The following is an 8,986-nucleotide window of genomic DNA, read 5'->3' as shown; positions in this document are numbered from 1 at the left end:
GACCAGGACAGACCCCTCCTCTGCATCCTGCTGTCTTCCTAAGACGCATCTTAGGCTGTGGGACCCCTCCTCTAGATTGGACCACCCATTCCATTTTCCCCAGAACCTAGGAGTGGCAAGAGGCAGAGAACGCACCAGGCAGACGCCGCCTTTGTTGTCATTAGGAACGCACACCGCGCCTGAAGTGGCTGGAAACCGCCACACGGATGAGGAGCCCGGCTGGCCCTGGCTCACATTCGTGCCTTCGCTCTCATTTCCTGTTTCTCGGCCTCTCCCTTGTTTCTCTTCCCACCCCACTCCACGCCACAGTACAGCAAAGCTTTCTGTCTGCACACAAACTTCCCCTTCCCGGCCTTCCCACCGCCCTGGCGATTTCCCACGCGCGGCAGGCCGGGCCGGGGGCACGGGGCAGGGGCGTACTGTCGTGCCTGGAGCGCCGCGCTCACCTAGGATGGTGAAGAGGCGGGCCCGCAGCCTCCCGCCTCCGCCCGCCCGGCCGCTTCCGCCCCGTCTGCTCCCCGCCCCCGCCGACCCTCCGGCTCGGCGCCGACCCCGCGCCCTCTGAGCCGCCGCGGGAACTGCAGGGGCGCCCGGCCGCCTCCTCCCTCTCCCGCCCCACAATCCCGCGGATCCGCTCCCCGGGGCGCGGAGGCGGGGAGGGAGGGGCTGCCGGGGAAAGCGTCAAGGACTCGGCTCCGGGCCGCCCGCTTCTTGGGGCTCCGCTCTGGGCGCGGGGCAGTGGGGCTGGACTCCCTTCCCCGCCGCCCCCGGGCCCCGCGGGGGTCTGCAGATCCCGCTTCCTCTGCCCCAGTCCTGCAAGTTTGCCTGCTTTCCCACAGAACTGGCACAGGCAGGGGCCCCTTCGCTGGGGTGGCGAGGCCAGGCGCGCATCTCCGCCTCGCCCCCATTCATCCCGCCAAGGTGAAGCGCAGGGAGAAGGGGCGCCCCCGCTTCGCCCGCGACGTGCGTCGCTCCGGAACCCAAACAATGACTCCCCTGCCCGCCGCGCCCGGCCCTCCGCCTGCCCCACCCGCCCCACCGGCGCGCGGAGGGCACCGCCCGCGGGGCTGCCCCTGCCTGACCCCATTGTTGCCCGGCGCGGGCGATGCCCGGCGCCCGGGGGCGGTCCCCGCGAGCTGCCCCACAGTCCGGGCCGGCTCCGCCCACACCTTTCCAAGTTCGCTGGCGGGCGAGCCGGCGGGACGACCCGGGCGACAGCCCCCTCCCTCCACTGCGCGCCCCCACCCGGGCGGGTGCGGCGAGGGGTGGGGGCCCAAGCGGGCTGCACGCTTTCTGTGTCCCCGAATTCTCCTAAGCCTGCCTGGCGCGCTCTGACACAAAAGAGGGGACTTTCTCGCGGCTCGGCGCGAGTCCTTGCCCAGCGAGTTGCCCGCCAGGGGTCCCTCCCGCCGCGAGCCCCCGCAGGCCCCCTCGGCCGACGACTCCCCGAGCTCCCAGGGCCATGTGTGGGTTATTTGGGGTGCCGCAGCAAAGTGGTGCAGGTGAAAGGGAAGCGCTGCCGAGGCCCGGGGCCGGAGGGCGGGGGCAGGGGTGGGGCGGGGTGGGGCGGGGTGGAGGCGCCGCGGACCCAGCCCGGCGGTCCGGGCGGGGAGGCGAGGGCTGGGCAGTGGGTGTTGCCTTCTACCTCTGCGAGCGGGGAGGGGTTAGTTTCCCACAGGGGATTTCAACCATCACACTCAGAGCCCGCCTCCTAATCCTCGGGCGGAGCGGCTCGGGGGCCCCATTTTATGGCAATAAAGCGACTTAGCGCCTGCTGAGCGAGCCCCTCCCCGCCGCCGCCCCCGCCCTCGGCCCCACCCCGGGGCTCGCCCGCAGCGGCGGGGCTTTGTTTCTGGGGAGGAGGACCCGGAGCTCTTTTGTTTGGGGGTTTCTTGTTTTCGGCCCCCCCTCACCTCACCCCACCCCACCCCACCCCAAGCGCCTCTCCGGTTTCCTGAGCTGCGGGCTGCGAGGGAGGAGAAGCGGCGTCCTGCAACCCCCTCGGCTGGGCCCCGGGGTAATTCGATGCGGGCCTGGCGAGGCTCCCCACACTAGACCCGGGCTCGCATCTCGGCAGCCTCCACCCACCGGCCCACCCTACATTTAGCGCATCATGTGATCCGGGTAAGTCATTTGCAAGTACAACAGTTCCCCAGGTTGCCCCCCATTCATTTCCTGAGAACTGCAGAGAGCCGCTGAGAGGCTCTGCGTGTGCGTGTGCGCGGGTGACGCCGTGTGTGTGCGAGTGTGTGTGTGTGTGCGCGCGCGCGCGTGTGAGAGAGAGAAAGGGAGAGAGAGAGAGGGGGACTCTGTGTGAGGGAAAGAAAACAATTTCTCCTGCTCTGCAGCTTCTGTTCAGGTCTGTGCCGATTCCGTTTCTTATCAAAATAAACAACCCCCTCCTCTTTTTTTTTTTTTTTTTGCCATCCCAAATCAGACCGTATTCTCTTAACGTGTTTTATTTTCCTTCTGTCATCTGCTCAAGTTAAATCATTTTGGTTGGTCTGTGTTCTTAAAGGGGGAAAGTGCTGGGAAGCGGGAGGGGGCCGGGGAAGGGCGATGCTGTTGCAAAGCAAGTAGCGTCGGTCGGATTCGTGGAGAAGAAAGAAGGAGGTTTCTTCCCCACCTCCCCTAATTTTTTTTTCCAGAAGAAGTTATCAAGTAACGTGAATTAAGCAAGTGTTTTTCTACCCCAGTGGAATTGTTGGTTGCAGTGTTTGCCTGACAGTTGCCAAGGATGAGAAATAAAACCCCAGGGCTGAACTTGCGGGGGGGGGTGCTCGTGGAAGTAGTTGGCCCCCCGGCCTCGAGCGGGGTGGATGAATAGCTCCGCACCGGGGCCGTGTGGGCTGTGTGTGTGCGCTGGAGAGAGTGGAGGGGAAGGGGTTAAGGCGGAGATGACACTGCTGGCATGAATAGTGCTCCTGGTGCTACATTCATTATTGTCTCTGGTCGTAATGATGTGTAACTGTCACTTGCTACAGTGCCTGGTCCATGCAAGTAGCCAGGGGCTGGCCGGTGGCTGTTATTTTCAATTACGGGGGACCTGGCCGGAGTTGACAAGGGGCAACTTTGCACGTCCACCCGTGCCGGGAACCCGCAGAGCCGGCCTGGGAGCCACTTCTTGCCTCAGAAGCTCACTCTGAGGGTTCAGACTTGACCTCCGCGACATTAGTTAGTGTTCACGTTAGATGCTCCCCTACGGGGAGAATCAATCCTGCTTTTGTTGGGTAGCGAGCTGTCTGCAAGAACTTTGAAAACTTTTATCTTTGGGGAAAAGGGTGGGGTGCACTCAACAGTTTTGTTTCGCAGTGCATTTGAGGCAAATGCTTGGAAAAAGTACCAATTCCTTTGTTATATGCCCTGCAGCTTCCCAACCCCCTTCACCCTGCGCTTCGAGTTTTGCATACTTTAATAGTAATAGTCTTATTTCAGCTGATAAAAGCTGACTATGTTGAGTTAAAAGAGTATTAATACAACGGAATGTGTAATCTGGATAAACAGTTTGCGTAGTTAGTATTGTCAGCACTCTAATTTAACTGTATAGATGGCTTAAGTGTCGTTCTGTATGGATTGTTTTAGATAATTCCACTGGCTAATGGAATTCTCTGCCGAGCACTCTGATATTTTGTTTTACACCAGCGTTAAGATTCTGTGTTTCCCGGTAACATCGGAGAGACGAGCAACTCTATTTACATTTAGTACGTGTGCATCTAGTGACTTCGGTAGATATCTGCCAATCAAATACACGTCATTCTGCAAAACCACCTAGACGCCTCCATGCCCTTTTCTTACTGGACGATAGAGTTGTTTAGATAAGTAAATGCTTTGAAATAAATTTGGTGGCTTTTAGCAAGAAGCAGCTTGTGATGGGAATAGGAGTGGTCACTTTGAGGAGTGGGTGTATACCGTCTTCTAAGAAACGCTTTTAGAACTGACATTTAATTAAAACAGTGGACCCCCCCCGCCAAGGAAAAAAGCTTGCTTGTGCTATTCTCAGACCTCATTCACATGTTGTGTGCATTTTTTAAGACCACATAGAAATTGGTTCCGATAAAGGAGTATACTTTTAGGTTACAAAATTTTAAACTGTAGAAGCATAGTGGAAATAGGATGTTGAAGGACAAACGTTTCAGTTGGGTAAGTTTTATCTTTATTGTTGCAGACCGGTCAGTCTTGATACTAGATTGAGTATATTAAGCTCCTTTGAGTTGGGGAAAGAGCAATTTGAGCATATAAAAATTAGGAAAGAGGTTTATTATTCTACCAATTAATAACTATTATGAAATGTACTGGGAAAATTTGAAATTTGAAATGTTTTCACATAAAATTTTCATAATTTTGACCTAAGACCATGTAACCAACATAGCTATGTCAGGTTAAACAAAACATTCTTGAGGGTTTCTGTTTATTTTTGAAAACCTTCAGTTATTTATCTACTACTTAGCAGTGCAGTCAGCTGAACTTTATTGTAGAATGCTTTTTATTACTATTTATTGAAAAAAATTGTTGTGCTAATCAGCCCTTAATATTCTCTACCCCCCCCCCCCCCCCGCCCCACCAGAAGTTCTTTTTTCAGAAATGACTATCATTTGGGAGTAAATGGTCCTGGTATAGCATTTGAGACCTTGACCTTAGCAACTCTTGGCTGGTGGTTGTTTACTACAGCTGCAGCCTATGTGTGTGCTGAAAGGGAAGGTCTGCAAACACTAGTGTACTCACTCTCCCCAGGCCAAAGGGAGAACAAATCGGGATGCTTGACGTTCATTCTGAAGAACATGCATCTGGCCTGTAATACCCATCGTGTTCTGGTCATGTGAAAATATACATGTTGCTCAGGGATATTTTCCCTGACTCCTGTTCAGGGAAATTATGCACTTTAACAGGCTCCAGTGAGTTTTAGATGTTACGGTATATCATGAAGCAGGCTGTTATCAACTTAGTGAAATAATTTGGCCTTAAATATGGGTGTGTTTTATCTCTGCAGAGACAGCATAAGTGCTTAGGCCTCTAGGCCTATGCTGAGAGCATTTTGAATTCAAGCCAGTGTTGGTTAATCTAGAGTTTGGAGTAACCTTACCCAGTGAAGGGATATTGTTAAGTAGATGAACATATAAAGGTCCTGGACATTTTTTCCATTATACAACATGGAAAGCATGGGACTTTATGTTTTTGCAAATTAATAATATTACAATGATCACGTTAAATTGGAGTGTCAGATGGTTTGTTTTCTTTATATTGTGAGAGAAAACAGTCAAGTTCATAAATCTAGCTGTAGATTGTTTATTAAACTATAAAACTAATAATGGCACAAACTCATTTGAAAAGTTTTTGTTTATAAGTTTTTCTACTTGCCACTTGCATATTGATTAATGAACATGAGCTAAAATCCCAAGACAGTTTTATTCAAAATCAACACCATTATTACCTTTTCTGCTTAGAAAACAGCTTTTTTTTTATTTTGAGTTGAGGTCTCACTCTGTCACCCAGGCGGGACTGCAGTGGCATCATCATAGCTCAAATTCCCGGGCTCAAGGGATCCTCCCACCTTAGCCTCCCAAGTAGGCAGGACTACAGGTGCACGCTGCCACACCCAGCTAAAAATTTTCTTGTAGACATGGGGTCTTAACTGTGTTGTCCAGGCTAGATCCTGAATTCCTGGCCTCAAGCAAACCTCCTGCCAAAGTGCTGGGATTATAGGCATCAGTGACTGCACTGGCTACAACTTTAATTTTTAAAATAAGTCTGAAATAGGTTGTAGTTGCTTATCTGTCATTTTCTACTTGAAAATACTGTATGATCGTAGACTGGAAATGGCTTATATTTTTGCCCAGTGTTTATTTTTCATTTCAAACTCACACTTATTTGTTTTTCGGCTGCAATTTATGCACAGCTTTGAACTTTTAACTGTGTAAAAAATGTAAGGGTAAAAATATTAAAATTAAATCCCTGGCAACGCCCTATAACCACAGCCTTAACTCATCTACCACAACCACTCCTCCCAAAAGCAAGCAAGTAAACAGATGGGCCTTGCCCTATGCCCAAAAGGTCAACAGTCTTAGGCTCTGTTAGACCTGCTTAGTTTCTGGATCCCAAGCCGAGCCCAGAGAGCTGCCTGACTTCCACCCGCCAGAATTCATTTTTAGGGCCTAGGTCGGCCACACCCCATCTGATGTCAGCTATTGAGTTCTTGTGGTAGAGAACACATGCTGTGGATTAAATGGTTACTTTTTCTCTATATTGTCAGTAATTATGTTACAAAAAGATTTTTCCATTTTGGGTGTTTATTGTCATAAAGTGGCTACTTGAGTAGTCTTATTGCTCCATAAAGATTTGTTTTGGTCGGCAGTAGATTACAGGATATTCACCCAAAGAATTCTGCTCTAGTATGGTCTTTCTTCCTGTCTTTTTTTTTTTTTTTTCAACTTAAAGTCATGTGTTTCTTTTGTTGCTACTCTCATGGTCTACATTTTTGAATATTTATTAGTGTAATAATTAGACTGCTCCAAACACATTTGCTGTCTGGTGCAGAAGTAGCAGGAAGCCCTTACTGCTGTACTGCTGCATGGAAGGTGAGAGGGGAATAAATTAGGAGACCTTTGAGATAGTTTCCCCACCCCTATCAATGACTGTAGAAGCTACCACCATAACTACCTGCTGGCTTTGACAGCCATGAATTGTGTCCCAAGTGTGACATTTGCCATGCTTCTTAGTGTATATGGCCTTTCACAGTAACTGCTGGCATGATGTGTATGTATACAGTTGGCCCTCTTTATTCGTGGGTTCTGCATTAAGGGAATCAAACAATTGTAGATTGAAAACATTCAAGAAAAAAATACAACAATAAAAATGATACAAATAAAATCATAATTATTTATATAGCATTTACATTGTATAAGTGATTGTAAGTAATCTAGAGATGATTTAAAGTATGTAGGAGGATATGCACAGGTTATATGCAAATACTGCATTGTATTTTATAACGGACTTGAGCATCCATGGATTTTGGTATCTGCTGTGGGATGGGATCCTGGAGTCAATCCTCCAAGGGTACTGAAGAATGACTACATACTGTATATACATATATATTCATCATCTTATATATCTAAATGTGTATGTATATATTTAGTATTTATCTTTATATGTTTTTACATGTGTTTTTGTAGCCTATATCTATATTAGTACATAACCCACCCAAACACACCATACACGAGAGCAAGAATTACAGTAAAATTTCATGACCGAGAAATACAGTAAAAAGTCACACATGTTTATAAAAAAGGGGGAAAAACAGTCTTTAAAAAAATTCTATGTTTAGTAATACTGTGCTCACTTTGAAATTATCGAGCTAACTCGTAACGAAAGAAAAACAACCCTGCCTTAAAGAAAACAAACCTAAATGGCAACCGAGTTAAATTATTCCAAAACAATGTAAAGAAAACCTTCCTTCATTTCACAATGAATGGTAACCTCTAAGATTATACATCCTTGAATCAAAACTAATTTCAGTGGCAGAAATACCTCAGTTCGATTCTTGCTCTCTTGCTTGCTAACTATGGATGACCTTGGTCAGATTTCTTAACCTCTCTGAGTTTATAAAATGGAAAAAAAAATATGTAGTTTACAGGGCTGTGGTGAGGGTTAAATGAGGTAATGTGGCCAAAAGTCACTTTGTGAAGCTACAAAGTTCTTGTGTGGCAACTGATTTGATAGGAAAAGCACTCCAGCCATACCTCCACCGTCCCCACACTGCCCTCCCCTGAAAGGGATAAACTTTCCTGCTTCTCAAAGTGAGCATATAAATTACACTTACGGGGAAGGAATTTCCGAGTGTGGGTAGAAAACTCTGGCAGTCAAAGGTCATGAATTCCATTCCTGTCTCACCAGAGATTTGCTCTGTGACCTTGAGAAAGTCACTCTTAAAAAGTTTCAATGTAGCTGGTATAAAAGTTACTGATTATTAACATTTATATAATACAGGTGAAGTATCCAAGCTTGTCAAAAGAAAAACACATGAAATTACAGTTCACATGATCATTTACAGAAAATTGAAAATAAAGATGAACAATGATTAGAGATTGAAAATCTGCAGGCTACTTCTTTAATGAGTTACCTGAAGCTTCTATCTACTGGTCATTAAAAAAAATGCCCTTAATTTTTTAAAATAGAATTATTAAATTTGTGATATACTATAATTTCGAGCAGTACATTGAACTACAAATCACCAGTTAAATCAAGATTGTGTTGATTAAGCTATGTCTGATTTATGGCTTAAAAGTCACTTGGTTAGACCCAAACATTGTTGCAACATGCTATATGTTGTTCTTAACTAACATTATACAAAATGCACAATAAAGGTAAATAATGAGGATCTTACACGTTATCTGTACATTTATTGAATACCTATTTATAATCACACACTTACATGATTTCTCCGCAACTGCATTTTCTCCAGTTAAAAAAGAAACAAAAAAAATTTTTTTACACCCTTGCAAGAGCAAAGAAACAAACTCAAACTAGCTCTTTAATATAACTGATTTAGACTCTTTCCATGTTACATGTATCTTGCCTGACTCCAATTCATGTCACGATTATCACTGCAAACATCAACGTCACTTTTTGTGGGACTCTCTTATTTATCATCCCCTGCTTTAAGAATACACTGTGTTCCGGTCGGTATTCTCAGGCCCCACAGCTCACAGTATTCCTTCTGGTGTTAATTGCTTGTTGATTTGCCTTGTTCTAAATGCCCCTATTGTGGTCTTTTCCACCCTAAGTAGCTAAATATATTCAACTTGGTCAACCATTCCTCAATTCGCTTTATTTCCCTGAAAAAAAATTTTATTTCTTCTTGCAAAAAGAAATCTTGTAGTATAGTAGAATTAAACCATGCTGCATTTATAAATATTTGCTCTAGTGTATTGATGGCTCTCTTAAAAGCTGCCATTCAGGCCAGGTGTGGTGGCGTGTGCCTGTATTCCCAGTT

General features: G+C 47.1%; 1 protein-coding gene across 19 annotated transcripts in view; it reads left to right on the top strand.

Moving 5' to 3' along the window:
* The first annotated feature begins 545 nt into the window (after positions 1 to 545).
* The window catches only part of KLF12 (KLF transcription factor 12), a 458,965-nt gene continuing 450,524 nt past the window's right edge, over positions 546 to 8,986 (top strand). For 3 of the 19 annotated variants that reach the window (XM_063714937.1, XM_063714943.1, XM_063714940.1), the window contains exon 1: positions 1,655 to 2,124. The gene's annotated coding sequence lies outside the window, so the exon portion shown is untranslated. Of the gene's footprint in view, positions 922 to 1,172; positions 1,503 to 1,654; positions 2,360 to 8,986 lie in introns of those variants that run through there. The other 16 variants (XM_063714932.1, XM_063714930.1, XM_063714933.1 and 13 more) reach the window with 11 other exon arrangements.

The sequence above is a fragment of the Pongo abelii genome, chromosome 14 (genome assembly GCF_028885655.2).
Source record: "Pongo abelii isolate AG06213 chromosome 14, NHGRI_mPonAbe1-v2.0_pri, whole genome shotgun sequence".
In the NCBI taxonomy this organism is placed as follows: Eukaryota; Metazoa; Chordata; class Mammalia; order Primates; family Hominidae; genus Pongo; species Pongo abelii.
The sequence above is the reverse complement of the archived record's forward strand: the minus strand, read 5'-3'. Positions and strand labels throughout refer to the sequence as shown.